At 44.2% G+C, this 15,352-nt stretch overlaps 1 non-coding gene across 1 annotated transcript; it reads left to right on the forward strand.

Moving 5' to 3' along the window:
• Positions 1 to 5,665: 5,665 nt before the first annotated feature.
• On the forward strand, positions 5,666 to 5,748 carry trnal-uaa (transfer RNA leucine (anticodon UAA)). The gene has a single exon. It is a non-coding gene; the product is annotated as a tRNA-Leu (tRNA).
• The last annotated feature ends 9,604 nt before the right edge of the window (positions 5,749 to 15,352 follow it).

Consider the following 15,352-nt stretch of genomic DNA (forward strand, 5'->3'; position numbering starts at 1 on the left):
CACAATTCTCTGCGTATCCCGTACATTGTTTGTGGTCCGATTGTTTTCGTTTTGTTCTAAGCCCTACGATGGAAGACGTTGACCATTCAGGAGAAGGTAAAACTTCTGGATGTGCTTCGGGAAGGAAAGCGTTATGCGGACGGCGTTCGCCATTATGGTTTGAATGAATCAACAGTACGCTACATGAAGAAGGATGAAAAGAATGTGTAAGAGCCATATATGTTTTTATTTTTATATATTCCATTACATATATAGAGAGAAAGTTGTGTGTGTGTATACATATTAAAAATTATTATTTTATTATTATTATTATTATTATTATTATGTTACTCATATCCTTAGCCCGACATTTAACATAGCCCGATATATGTGTTTTAATGAGTTTACATATGTTTAAAGCATGTGGGAGGGGTATTTTAAGGCTTAAACTTAAAAAAAAAATTATATGATCCTTCTGTATCGTGGATTTTCACCTATCGCTGATGGGTCTGGAACGCATCTACTGCGATAGGCGGAGGATCAAATTTACCTTCATGTGGAGTCTTGGCTTTTCACAATGTTTCATTCCTGCTTATAGCTAAGGTTTTTTTTAGCCGTCGTCACTCTAAGGTTGCCCATTAATGGTTTGGAATTGGGAATGTAAAGCTGTTTTGTTAGCATGTCTGCCTTACAATTCCTTTACTGTAAGTCAAGGCCTGCTGGAACTCAATACTGCTTCATGGCGCTTGTATTTACTCTTTATTTTTTATTACATTATGTTTGAGACTAACCCCTTTATCTACCTCTTCCTCCTGTTGAGCTCCATACAGAACTAGTGGAGAAAAGGGGTGCTTGGAGGGGAGACGATATCTCTGGATGCCCACTTAAGAAATATCTACGTTACCTTCCAATACACCTTCCAAACTTAAGTGGATTGAACATGGGTGCTGTTGAATTAATAAAAAAAATGCACTGTATTAAAATTATTTTGTTTATATAACATAAAATTGAACTATAAACATGAAATTTAAACCTGTTTATATATTGACAAAATAATAATTCAGAATTTTGAACCCTCATTGAACAAAATTAAACCTAATATGGACAAATGGAAAGCATTGAAATTATCCTTATGGGGGGAAGGTTAATGTTACTAAAATGGTTGTGGTGCCTCAAGTTAATTATCTCTCTATGATGCTTCCATTTAATATTCCGGAAAGGATATTTGAACAGTACGAGAGTATAGTAAAAGATTTTTGTTGGGAAAGAATAAACCTAGGATTAAAATTACTTCGCCCAGAGACAAGGGAGGTCTAGGATTGCCAGATGTTAGATTATATAGCATGTCATTTGAAATAGCCAAACTCTACTATCACTGGAAGAATGTGAATTCTGATGTGGACTGGATAGCTATCGAGAGCAATTTGGCTTCACTATTTCAACCTCTGCACATTCTGTCACAATGGGGGGACAATATAAGAAACACAAACCCGATAATATCTTTTTCGAGAAATATATGGATCAAAATACATAAGAAGCTTAAAGTATCACATGACATGCAGCCATATTCCTCAATTTGGCACAATCCTCAAATACAAATAGTAAAAAGTATGGAAACAATGGCAACCCAAAGGGGTGAAAACTCTCTGGGATTTATTCGTAAATGGGATGTTTATGTCATAATCAGACTTAAAGAGTAAGTATGATGTAGGAGGAGGAGGGAGTTTTTGGAAGTTTTTGCAACTGAGGCATTGAGTCACGAGTGTTAAAATGCAGAAGATGAATGGTCAAGAATACTTTCTAGAGTGGGGAAATATTTTAGGGAAGTAAAAGCTAAATTTATTCAGTATAAAATTATACACAGATAGTACTGGACACTAGTTAGACTAAATAGAACTGGACTAATTAATACTGATCAGTGTTGGAATTTTAGAAGGCAGGTGGGGGTTTATTTACACATGCTGTGGCAGTGCTCTCAGGTATATCCATTTTGGGGTAGAGTTCTTGGTCTCCTGGACAAATGGCTAGGCTTTACTTTACCCCGCAAACCCGACTCTCTCTGCTAGGAGATAGAGTGGAATTGCCAAAGGTGAATAATAAACAGTTTAAGGCTGTGATGGTGGGACTCAACTGCCATGAGGGTAATATTAAGGCATTTGAAATCCTCAACAATCCCCAATATAAAGGAATGGACCAATGAGATGATTAAGGCAGCTTCATATGAAAAAATGTTGGACAGACTAAATGGGAAACGAGGTATAATGAAAATGTGGGAATGTTTCTAGGGCCATGTTTTTGAAGGATAAATGGCTGGGAGGTTGAACTAGTGATTGGTCATATTGTTTTATAAATGTGAATGGCTGAAGTGTATTATATGAGAGTGCTGTAACTTTTTGGTTTGAAAAATAAGAAAAATTTGAATTACAAAATAAAATGTTCTTAGAAAGTAATTTCATGTAAGAGAGAGATGCAATACCGCTTTCGTCAAAATGACAGGTCGGGTCAAAGGTCACGTTCAAAAGTTCAGTGGGCGGAGCTTATGTTGTAGTGGGTTGAGCTTGGTTGTGTAACTGACGCAATAGCATGTGGATTTAATTATTTATTTAAATATTTTTTTTTGTCTTCTTCCCCGGGGGTTGGTTGTGTAACTGCTGCAATGGTATTTGTATTTAATTATTTATTTATTATTTTAAATGATTGTGGCTTAGGGGGCATGGGTTGGTTGTGTTAGTGATGCAATGGTATTTGGATTTAATTATTTATTATTTTAAATGCTTATTTTAAATGTTTATTATTTTAAAATGATATTGAGGAGAGTGCTTATGAGTGTGTATTATTTTAAAAATGATATTGATGAGAGTGCTTATGAGCGTGTGTTATTTGAATAAGTTATTATTATTATTATTTTGTGGGGCGCGGGCGGGAGTGAGCGTGGCTGGGTTACCTGATGGAGCGCGAGCGTACGGTGTGCGGTAGCGTGGTAAGGTCCCCGGGCTTCGGAGAATCAGCAAAGGACTTATTCACATACTGGTGCGGTAGCGCGGAAAGGTCCGCACGGCTTTGGATAATCCTCGGAGAGAGCGATGCGGGAGAGCTGAGAGGCGTGCTGCTGCGCGAGTCTGAGAGAAACTGTGAGAGACTGTGGGATAAAATGGTAAAGTTGGAGCAAAGAATGAGAGGAGGAGGTGCAGGGTCTATCGTCCAATAAAAACGCTCGGCGCTAGTTTTGACCGTGTGTTTTTTCCTCACGCGAGCGTTTGTATCACATCGGCGTATGGCGCCAATTTGTAAAGGTCATAAGTCGAGACATACATCGAGTCTGTCAATTTGTCCGCCAGTAAATTCTGCAGGGCCGTGCCACCTGGCCATCGAGGCGCCCCCCTACCCGGCCACGCGGGCCATACATCGAGTCTGACACTTTTGCCCTCCAGTAAATTCTGTTTAAAGTTTTGTTTTCACATACGTCCCAAATTACAGATAATTTTCTTACACAGGCACGAGTAGCATCATCAAGGCCGTACCACCTGGTCATACATCAAGTCTGACAATTTGCCCGCCAGTAAATTCTGTTTATAGTTTTGTTTGTCATACATGACCGTGCAGATATGGGGTGACAGAGACAATTAAATTGTATTACGTCGAGCGGGGGGCCTTTTCCTCCTCCTAGAGGCATCATCTTCATCCGTACCACGCCCCCACGAGCAGGCCGTGTAGAATATAGGGAGCTTCGCGCTGCAGGGCCAACTCTATCTTTTCAAAAAATACAGACATGTCTGGGACTTCCGAAATGAAAGATTCAACCTCACCTTCTAAGACTCAACAGGAGCAGGAGGCCATTATGCAGCCTCCGGGGGCTCCCAGGAAGATTCATACGGCACGTAGACGGGTACCTATGATGCGACCGTCGGAAGACCCGAGGGCTATCTGGGAGCTGCCCAACGGGAATAAACTGGTCTGCCTCTTTGACAACGTTGCGGAGGAACTGCGCGTCTTTCAGGTCACCGGAGACGGCCCAGACCCCCCGAAAGACGACCCGTATCTGGTGACTTTTTCCGAAACGGAATGGGGAAACTTGAAGACTGTCGTTACCCCGATGATGGAGGAGAGCACCGACCCCGACCTTGAGGTCGAGACTGGAAGAATGGAGATGCACTATAGAGATGCTCGTAAACAGCGTACCACCATTATGAAGTGGGACGTGACCGGGGAGCTGGACAAGAGAATGGTGAATATATGGCAGTGGCCTAAATGCGACTGTTTTGGCCTGAGAATACCGTTAGTGATTTGGATGCAGATGATTCAAGAAAAGTCTGGTTACTACCAAGCGATGTTTAAGGAGAGTCGGGGAGATGACAAAACCTACGCCGTAAGGACCCCCCTCACCCCCTCACCCACCGTCGCTATATAAAGTGGACTCTGTTACAACCCCTTTTCACAAACATCATGGCAGCAGCAGCAGCAGCAGCAAATTATAGCGACGGTGAAAGCGGGGACAATGAGGCTCCAGCAGCAACCCTGACCTCTGATCCCGGGGAGCTCCTTCCAACCCCCCCATCATCACCGGCCTCTGATCCTGGAGAGGACCCTCCGACGCCTGAGATCTGCACGCTTCTCTCCAGACCGGCTCTCTGCCGTGGGATGTTGGCTTGTATTAAGGCTATGATAGTGGGCCTTTTAACCTCAGTCATCAGGAAGCATCAAGAGAGAAACTGCTACGGTTGTGAAGTGGATCACCCCAGTCAGAGACAACACCCTTGTCTGTTTCCTCCAGGCAGAAATTACTTTTACATACACTTTGACTCTGTGTTGCGTGACCTCTGGACCGATCGGCTGACACCCGCCTTGACCCACGTTCTATCGACCCTGGGCATCCGAGCGGCCGCCGGCAGGTTGGAGGGGGCCGTGGAAGCTATCCTGTACGATCTGCGTGAGGCCCGCAACGGCATGGTGGAAATCACTCGACTGGAACAAGATCTGTTTGAACAGAACCCAGCGTTTAAGCAGATCCTGGAAGAAGAATTTCTGACTCGTTGGGAGGCCCGAGACTAAAACAAAAAGCATCTTGTGATGGGGAACGGTATCAGCAGACCCTTACGGCGGTTTATGTTAAATGTTTTTTTAGAAAAAGTTAGTCCACTATTGTTGCGTGCTATTGATAAAAGTGATTGTCGGGATGATTATGCTTGTTGCTGCTTTCATAGAGTGTTATTTGAGATTTCTCAAGTCGGAGAAAATTATCAGCGGGGGATGGATTTACTTACTCAACTGATGTCAGAGGGTGAAAGACATTCCCCCGAAAGTCTCATACGCGCTTGTCTATCTTGTATTCCTGACAATGAATTTGACTGTAATCACATTTTTGTATTTTACGCTTTAATAGTAGATGTAGTCACCTCTAAATTTCATGATAAGCAGCCTATCGATGTTAATCAGATGCTTTCTACTCTACATACATGTATCGTTGAAAAAGCCACTATATCCACTTTACTGCATGTGACATCGCTAATCTACCTCAACAACTGTCACGGCTGTAACTAAATGTATACCTGCATTTTGAAAATGTAACCTTCACAAATTGTATACCAGCTTTTTTAAAATATATCTTTCACTAATTGCAAAAATAAAAAAAAATTAAAACTTGAATACCGTTGTAATAGTCTTTGTAAAATAACGGGTAAAAATGCTGAGCAGGTTGGCCGAGTGGTTAAGGCGTTGGACTTAAGATCCAATGGACGTATGTCCGCGTGGGTTCGATCCCCACCCCAGCTAAACTCTTTTGTAAAATAATAATAATTAAAAAACAAACTACACAATATGGGTTAAATGTAGAAAAAACACACAAAATTTCACTGATGTTCACTCAGTCTCTTAACAACCCCCATCCACAGTCAGCTATAAAACGCCGCACCCCGCTCTCCCCCCACTCAGTGTGTGAAAAGCATGTCTGTTGCCAAGACTACAGCTCGCGTCTTGAGCAGTTCGTACTATGACCCCAGCCAACCGGGGTCATACGGAGGTGTCTCCAGACTGCAGAGAGCCGTGCAGCAAGATACGGGGAAAAAAGTGGCTGCTGATGACATCAGAGACTGGCTGTCTATGCAAGACAGTTATACTTTACATAAACCGGTTAAAAAGAATTTCCCCAGGAACAGAGTGTTTGTTCCGAGAGCCATGTATCAGTGGCAGGCCGATTTATGCGACATGCAAGGGCTGGCCAAATACAACGAGGGGTTAAAATACCTCCTTACGGTGATTGATGTTTTTTCTAAAAAAGCCTACGCGCGTGCTATAAGAAACAAGACTGGGGAAGCTGTAAAGGAGGCCTTTGATTCTATTTTAACCGAGGGGGGCGTCCCCCTCAAGCTACAGACGGATGCCGGTAAGGAGTTTTTAAATGGGACTTTTCAGAAACTTTTAAAAACTCATAAAATCACCCATTTCACTACGGCTAGTGAACTTAAAGCTTCCATCGTAGAGAGATTTAATCGAACGTTAAAAGAGAGGATGTACAGGTACTTTACGGCTAAAAACACCCGGCGATATGTGGACGTGTTGGACGATCTAATAAAGGGGTACAACCAGTCATTTCACAGCGCTATTAAAATGAAACCTGCCGAGGTCAGGCCCGATAATGCTCATCTAGTATTTGATAATCTATACGGTCCCCTGAAGAAAAAAAGCACACGGCCACGTTTTAAGTTTAACATAGGGGACACTGTGAGAGTCTCCAAGCACAGTCAGATATTTGACAAAAAGTACGAGCAGACATTTACGGACGAGTACTTTGTCATATGCGAACGTGTACCCAGATCCCCACCGGTATATAAATTGAGGGACGTGAGCGGTGAAATACTCGAGGGAACATTTTATGAAGCGGAGCTGCAGAAAGTCAAAATATCTCCGAGACGCGCGTTCAAGGTCGAGAAGGTTATAGGCTCAAAGACCGACAGAAAGGGGAAAAAGTGGATTTTAGTACATTGGCAGGGTTGGCCCTCGAGGTTCGATTCGTATCCACGAATCCAGTGTTGGTGGGAGAGCAGCCTTTATATGTTTCAGAACCAGTCTTTCCAGGCACTTCATAATAATAGGTGTTAATGCCACTGGCCTGTAGTCATTGAGGTTTGTTATTATGGTCTGTTTTGATAATGGCACTATTGTAGAGGTTTTTAATGTATTAAAGATGTTTGTGAAAACCCCAGCCAGCTCCCAGGCACAGTCTCTTAGCACCCGCCCTGGGACGCCATCAGGACCAGCTGCTTTCCGTATGTTGACACTGCGAAGTGTCCGTTCTACATCAGTACTCTGCAGGATGAGCTCCTGCCTGTTGATGGCTGCTGCTGGGGCCGTAACAGTCTCTGTAGCCACCCTCTCATGGCGGCCGAAGAAGTGATCGAGCTCTTCGGCCAAAGGAACACTGTTGCCGGTAGATAAGTTGATACTGCTGTTTTGGTCTGTGATGTGCCGTATCCCTTGCCATCCACGTCTGGGATCGGAGCTGCCGAAGTGGCTCTCAATCCGCCTTCTATAGGTCGCCTTTGCGTCTCTGACGTCCCTCCTCAGCTCCGACCTGGCAATGCTGTATTGTTGTGCGTCACCCGACCTAAAGGCCATGTTACGCCTCTTTAGCAGAAGACAAACATCTTTGGTCATCCATGGCTTGTTGCTGGGAAAGATACAAATTTGTTTTGTGCTGGTGACAATGTCCATGCAGTATTTTATATAGTAAAGATCAGTGGAGGTGTAGGTGTCGATGTTAGCATCTTCGAATATGGACCAGTCAGTGTGGTCAAAACAATCCTGCAGCTGTTCAGATGCTCCCTCTGGCCACCCTCGTCTTACTCTAGGAGCTGGTTTCACCATGTTAATGAGTGGTCTATATGCTGGAGTTACATACAGGGAGATGTGGTCAGACTGGCCCAAATGAGGGAAAGCTGATACTGTAAAACCCTGCTTGATATTACTGTACACATGGTCTGCAGTGTCAGCTCCTCTTGTAGGACACTGAACATGCTGGTACAATTTTGGGAGCACAGTCTTCAGATTCGCTTTGGTTAAAATCACCTGCTATTATACACACCCCTGGCGGATGGGCACTCTGTTGCTTTCTAATAGGAGTTAGCAAGTAGCACAGAGCTATAGCAGTGTTAGCTTGAGGGGGGGTATTAACAGCAGCGATCATAACAACCGAGTATTCCCTTGGTAGGTAAAAGGGGCAACACTTTACAATCCAATACTCCAAGTCCAGGGAGCAATGAGTGTCAGTGATTTTAGCGTCTGTGCACCAGCTGTTATTTGTGTACACACACAGTCCACCTCCTCTGCTCTTACCGGAGTCGATCGCCCTGTTGGCGCGTGTATAGTGCGTCCGGGTAGCTGGATAGCCTCCTCCGGGATTGTCGAACCGAGCCACGTCTCCACAAACACCATAAAATGCCTAAGAACGGGAAGCGCTTTACGGAGTGCTGAGCCGCTGCATGTGCACGCGCCGCCATCTTCGGATATCCTAAGAAATGTGGTTCAGTCGTGTGTAGTCTGTGTGCAGATGAGGAAACAAAGGCACAGTAATAGGAGATAGTTGACTCATATACAGAAATGTGCTTTTGTAGGGGGATCCACACACAGTCACCAGACAGGACAGAGGGGCTCATCTGCTTCTCTCTGACCAAACACCTTTCCTTTTTGTCTTCCCCAAGCCGCTTGTCTTGTACCATGACCTGCAAAACATCCTCTGTAAGTGATGGAGAGTCCATTTTGGCCGGAGGACAGTACGAGAGGGACTGAATGTGGTGGCACTCAAATGGACGAAGGTTCGATCTCTCTGCAAACTCTGCATTACTTCTGTAGATATCCATCTCACACATTGTTTTTTGGTCAGGACCCCATGTCCTTTTAATGACATGTACTGGTGTGCTGGGTGTTATAAAAAACTTTGCCACTGCAAACACTCCATTTGTGTGATCGATACACTGAGTGCGGAGGTGGTTCTGTGCTGTAATGTCCATTTGGATGGGAGTGTGACGTCTTCGCAGATGCATCCGTAGGTTCCTTCTATTAAGGATTTGGCCGCAGTGAGGACACTTCCCTGTGTCCTTTTTCTGCTTTCTTTGGGTGGGGGTGGGGTGGTGGTGCCACTGAGGAGCCAGGGTCAGAGGAACATAAAGAAAGTGAGGAGTGGAGGTTGGCGACTGGGGGAGGGGGGGTGGGACATGCAGTTTCAGAAGCAGTAAAGGAAGGAGCAGCAGAGGCGGGAGGTGGCTGATGCGCTTCCATTGTGGTTGGCTTGGTTTCACTGATGCATTGGGATACAATATATTGTTATGTGGTACATTGGGCGGAGCTTAATTCTCCGCTTCTGACGTCATAAGAGGAAGTGGCGTATCCTTGATTTTGATTGGTCGAGAGTTTATGCCCATATATGGTATTAATACATGCTTATGCCACGTGTTGCCGATAGGGGGGTTTGGGAGATTAAGCTTTAATAGAATAAAAATACATTACATGTATTTTATTAATGTGCTTTTTTGATTACGTTTTTAAGGAATAATAAAACATAGAGCAGGATAATGGCAAGCTAGCGCATACACGTTCAGCGGGGGCGTCCGTCTGGCCCTGTGTTGTTAGTAAGCGCCGCGGCGTATTTTAAAAGAAGAAAGCACCAAAATGTTTTAAAGAAGGAAAACTTTAGGGTTATTTTAAAAGAAAAAGCAGGGTTATTTTAAGCAGACATGCCCGAAAGTAGCAGCAGAAGAGCAAATTTAAACAAGCGCAAGCAAAACCAATAAACATACAGCCGGCGTTTTAAAAGAAGCGATCGCTCATTACATTTAACCAACACAAAAGACTTTAGTTATATTTACCAGGTTGGAGAAAGCATGTAAGCGGCAAACTTTTAGAAGAAATAGGACGAAACGATACCGGAGCTCCGACACATGCGACTACTCTGTTTGAACAACGCGGGGCGGAATGGCCGATCGCTAGTCCGGCGTTTGGCGCATGCGCACCCACGCCGCCTCCCTTTCAAAATGGCGACGCCGGCGGAGCGCCTGTTTTAGCAAATAAAACCCCTATAACCGTAATGTTTTTAAGGAATGAAGCACTTTTCTGCCAATGTGAATAATAAAGTAAAGCGGTCTGTGCATTTTCGACAGCAATAATCAAAGTATAACGCGGTTAATTCTTGTTTAAGCGAGCGCATGCGCGTAGATCCACACAGCATTTCCTTTATTGAGCCAGCTCCTTGCGTCAAGCAACTGTCAAATGGCGAACAATTGTCGCTGGACCAAGAATTCATGCATCTACCTTTGCAATGCAACTACCTTTTTTTTCGGGTCGACAGGCAATACTTGGCAATGCCGTTAGGCAGGGGTTAGCTCATCAGAACAGCAGGATGTTGTGTAGGAACGGCTGAAATTTAGGCAGCAACAAATTCTTTCGTTATAGCGTTATTTTAAATTTGTATGGGTGTGATATGCCATTTATGCAATGAGGTGGAATTAAACAACAGGGTATCCGACTGGTTCCACAAACAGCCGTATCACTAATGTGTTAAACAAAGAATAAAAAACCATTAATTACACATGCTTACGTATAAAATATATAAAAGTTTAAGGACTAAAGCACTCGACAAACAGCCGCAACACTAAACAAGGTGTAAAAACCGATCATTACCACAAATTATAATATTTAAGTATAAAAATAAATAAGTTGAGGACTAAAGCACTCGACAAACTACCCCGTAATAAATTAATGAATAAAATTATTTCAATGTGGCTAAAGTAGACGTACGCGATTATTTAATAGGGGTGCAAAAGCGCATTTTAAAACTGGTAATAACTCGAACGGCGGTAAAGACGGGTCGCTAGCGCCACCCTGTGTCCACAGCATGTGGCCCCCACAGCGAGGAAGGGGGCGGTCCAGCCCCAACCCCTCCCCCCAAAAAAAAAAAAAAAAAAAAAAAGTTTCCCCTATATTAAGGGCGACGTTGTCGACCAAAAATACAGAAGAACTTGAAACGCTATCGATGATCAGCTCACTACGACAAAGATGGAAATGACAAACTGGAGGTATGTTAAATTTCTTTCGTCCATACTTTAAAATTGTTTGAATTGTCACTATTGTGAAAACATTTGCGATTACTTTTGACCAAGAATTTTCCACGGTGTCAAGCCCGAGTAAGCCCCGTGAAGTAGAGGATTGGAATAGCGGTAAGTTAATATCAATGATAAGCAAATCAATGGATTTACTGTTTTTAAAATTGTGGAAAGACTGAAAGTTTATGTTCACTGTCGCAGATAAGGACGCCGACCTGTTAAGCACGCCGACGGTTATTTTCAGAGATAATCGGGAAGGGAATGTCCACGGACAACATAAGCGGAAAAGAACGGATAGTTTTAACGGTACGTGGAACAATACCTGCATCGTGGATTTTTCTGTATGAAATGCTTAAAGACTGATTTTGTCCTTCTCCCCCCAAGACACTGCCGATGATGAATTGTTGATCGCTGAGGCTGAAAAAATTGAAGCGGGTCTAGCGACGGCCGAAACCTCAACCGACGGCGCACAGAGCGAACCTGAAGAACAGTTGGAATCTACGCCGCCGGGTACTCCTACTACAGGGGTCGTGACACCGGACCAAGGGGGCCCAGCAAGCGGTGATCCAGCGACCACATCCCGGGCCTTATCGGGACCCCTGCAGAGGACGCAAGATTGGGATATTGACCAATTAACACCTTGGCAGTGGCCGGTTGCGAGCGCCCTGGACGGCGCTGTATCCCGGGCCGAGAGGCTGAAGGGGCTCAAGGTAGCTTTTTTCCTTTTTCAGGATCAAATGTGTGATTTTTTGGCGGATTTGTCTGATCAGATATAAAGAATAAGCACAGACATGGCAGAAAACTGGCGGCATTGGAGTTTTGACGGGGGTAGAAGCATGCATATAAATGATGACGACGATGGTGAAACGCCGCTGAACCCCGATCTGCTTCGGCTGATTGATGAACTGAATGACGGACCACCGGCTGAAATTAACCCCTACATGCTTGCCTTAATAAATGTTTTAAATGAGAATGGTGCTCATGAAGCTGTTGAGGCTATGGACTATGTTAATATGGGTGACGCTATAGACAATGTAGACGGGTGGTTACCGAATGCTCATGTGTCTATGAATGTGGAAATGGCTGACGACCACGCGGATGACAGCGGACCGGACACCGATGTGCAAATGCTTGACGCTGATGACGGATCGGCCATGTACGCTGAACTGCATCAGATGATTGCTGAACTGAATGGTGAGCAACCGGGTGAATTTGACCCCATTTTACAAAACTTCTTAAATGATTTAAATGATGATGAAGATGGAGCGGCGGTGGACCCTGAAATTATGGACGTTGATAATGTGGAACAACAACATGGTGGGGGTGCCGCTGATGGGGTTGTTAATGTAATACGTAGACCACAGTTTAACAACACCGAAATAAGGCAACGCTTTCATTTTGAGGGGATTGAGCATGATGACATAGATGTCTACAGGGCTGTTATACAGACAGAGCGGGGCCTGGGGATATCATACAGGTGGAACTGCAGGGTGATTCAGTGAATTATAACACAGCCATGCATGTTCGAGGCGAGATCGATCTAAATGATCTGCTATCGATGGTTGACGACCTTACACAGAGTAATACCGAGGTTTTTAGCGATGAAACGCTGGAGCTGGTTGTGCAGATTATTCATAATCGAAATGGTGGGGCAGGCAATCGACAGAAATTAACAAAGCTGTTAAAGTCGGACATTTTGCAAAAGAAGCTCAGGTGTCTTATTGTTTCTGAAAACTCTGGCAATAATCTGTGCTTTGCTTACTGTGTAGTCCGCCTCTTAAACCCTGACATGTCCCATGAGATTGCTGAGATAGAAGCTAAACGTTTGCAGGAATCAGTCGGTCTAACTGATGCCGACATGGTCTCATTCTCAAGCATAGCAGAGTTTGAGCGAATGTTAGGGGTCAAAATCGTGGTGTGGTACCGCTGTGACAAGTCTGACATTTTTAAGAAATTTCAGACGAACCCCGAACCTCGTAATAAAACAATCTTTCTCTACCTTCAAGATCAGCATTATTTCGGTATAAAAAGCTTGAGTGCGTTTTTTGGGGAATCATACGTCTGTGATTACTGTTATGCCTCATTCAGTGTTAAATCAGATCACAAATGTGAGTATTACTGCAATGTATGTCTCAGTCCCGAATGCCATAAGCACCGCAGACAGTACATACATTGTGAGGATTGTGGGTCTTTGTCGTTCGCGGTATTGCTTCGAGCAGCATAAAATGTCAAAACAGCAACTAGGCGGGGGCAGTGTACGCAGCTCATGCGACACTGTCAAGTATTGTGACAAGTGTAACCGACGGTACCCCGTCACTAAAAATAATCGAAAGGGTCATAAATGTAAACCAAATACCAGATGCGCTTTTTGTAAAGAGGACTTGACACCTGATTGTGAGCATCAGTGTTTTATCGAGCCAGTAAAGACTGAGGCCTTGACAGACCGCTATGTATTTTACGACTTTGAATGTAGACAAGATGAGGGAACGCACATTGCTAATTACATCTGCTGCATTGACTTTGAGGGCAATTGTTGGACCGCTAAGGGGGATGGTCGTGTGGCGGAATTTTTCAAAAAGTACCGCAACCGTAAATACAAGGGATACACATTTATAGCGCACAACTCTAAAGGCTATGATAGTTACCTGCTCATGAAATATTTAGTTGAAAATGGCATCACACCCCACATTATCACACAGGGCAGCAAACTGCTCTGTGTGTCAGACGAGGACTTTAGCCAAAGATACATTGACTCCCTCTGCTTTCTGCCCATGAAGCTGAGCGCATTCCCCGCCGCTTTGGGTTTTGAGAGCGAAAAGAAAGGCTATTTCCCACATTTTTGGAACACCGTAGAAAATCAAAATTACGTCGGTCCCTACCCGCCACCAGAGGCATACGGGGTGCAAACCATGATGGAGAAGGAAAAGAGAGAGTTTATGGAGTGGTACGGTACTGTTGCGAGCGAGGTGTTTGACTTTAGAAAAGAAATGGCAGAGTACTGTAAAAATGATGTTGTCATCTTGAGAGAGGGCTGTCTCAGGTTCAGGGGTGAGATTATAAACAGCTGTAATCTAGACCCTTTTCAATGTGTCACCATAGCCTCTGTGTGCATGAAACAATTTTGCATGAGTTTTTTGCCTGAAAATACAGTCGCGCTAACCACTCCAGATAATTACATCAAGCGACAAAAGGCATACTCCACGCCATCTATTCAGTGGCTGGAATACATAGCACATAGCGAAAAACTAGAGATTCAGCACGCGCTCTGTAGAGGGGAGGTGAAAATGGGTCCCTACTACCTCGACGGCTATGCCGAAATCGACGGGGTTCGTACGGCGTACGAATTTTTTTCACGGGTGCCCAGAATGCTTTGATTCTAACACACTGAATCCTGTAACAAAACTGCGTTTTGGGGACATGCATCAGCAGTTTCAGGATAAGATATTTGCCCTTAAACACACGTACAACCTCAATGTACATGTTATTTGGGAACACCAGTGGGACAAACTGAAGGCTGAAAACGCTAATGTACAGGCATTCTTGAGGGAATTTGACTTTCCAGAGCACATCGATCCTTGGGACGCTCTGTTTGGCGGCAGAACTAACGCCCTGCAATTGCACTACAAAGCAGAGGGCGACGAGCGTATAGATTATTACGACTTCACGAGCCTTTACCCCTCTGTCAACAAGTTTAAGGAGTACCCGGTAGGACACCCCGTTGTCATTTACCGCGATTTTGACAGTGTGGAAAACTATTTTGGGTTGATCAAAGCCAAGGTTTACCCACCGAGAGGTCTTTACCTATCGGTTCTGCCTTACAGGTCCGGTGGTAAACTCATGTTCACACTTTGCAGAACATGCTGTGAAACTGAGACGCAGGGGATCTGTAATCATTCAGATGAGCAGAGAGCTCTGAGCGGTACGTGGTGCAGTATCGAAATCAACAAGGCTGTTGAAAAGGGCTACAAAATTGCCAAGATTTACGAGGTCTGGCATTTCCCCGACAGGACAGACACACTCTTTGCTGACTATATTAACACCCATTTAAAGGGAAAACAGGAGGCTTCGGGCTATCCCTCTTGGGTAAAGAGTGCTGAGGATAAAGAGAGATACATTCAGACCTACTTTGAGAAGGAGGGCATCCGCTTGAACCCCGAAAATATCGGGGTGAACAAAGTGAAACGCCAAATTTCCAAATTGTTTTTAAACAGTCTTTGGGGAAAATTTGGTCAGAGGATAAATCAGTCAAGTACGACGCTCATCAAAGACCCCGATGAGTTTCT

The sequence above is a fragment of the Brienomyrus brachyistius genome, unplaced genomic scaffold (assembly GCF_023856365.1).
Source record: "Brienomyrus brachyistius isolate T26 unplaced genomic scaffold, BBRACH_0.4 scaffold72, whole genome shotgun sequence".
Classification (NCBI taxonomy): domain Eukaryota; kingdom Metazoa; phylum Chordata; class Actinopteri; order Osteoglossiformes; family Mormyridae; genus Brienomyrus; species Brienomyrus brachyistius.